Below are 320 nucleotides of genomic sequence, written 5' to 3'. Positions count from 1 at the left end.
GGGCCCCCCCGCCACTGCCAGCAAAGCAAAAGTGCTCCCCACTAACCAGGTAACCCATGGGGCATGGCCAAGTCCAAGGAGCAAGAGCTATTTGTGCCCTCTCCTTGTGCTCTGTCGATTTTTTTTCTTAACCCAACTCTGCTGCTGCATACCCACATGATGCCGTACCTGTGCCATCCTGCATCTCCATGGCATGCGGGGACAAGTTCCCCTTTGTCCCCCTCCCAGGCCCGGTGCCGGGGGAAGCAATTACCACTTGTCTGGGACGCGGCAGAGAAGCAGCCCCGGCCCCGCCGATGGGCTGGGCTGGGCCAACCGCC

At 61.2% G+C, this 320-nt stretch overlaps 1 protein-coding gene across 1 annotated transcript in view; it reads right to left on the bottom strand.

Annotated features, from left to right (window-relative positions):
- Positions 1–320, bottom strand: part of NMUR1 (neuromedin U receptor 1) — a 2,645-nt gene that overhangs the window by 740 nt on the left and 1,585 nt on the right. The window lies entirely within an intron of this gene.

Source organism: Fulmarus glacialis, unplaced genomic scaffold (assembly GCF_000690835.1).
Source record: "Fulmarus glacialis isolate BGI_N327 unplaced genomic scaffold, ASM69083v1 scaffold16205, whole genome shotgun sequence".
Lineage (NCBI taxonomy): Eukaryota > Metazoa > Chordata > Aves > Procellariiformes > Procellariidae > Fulmarus > Fulmarus glacialis.
This window is presented reverse-complemented; position numbering and strand designations above follow the sequence as displayed.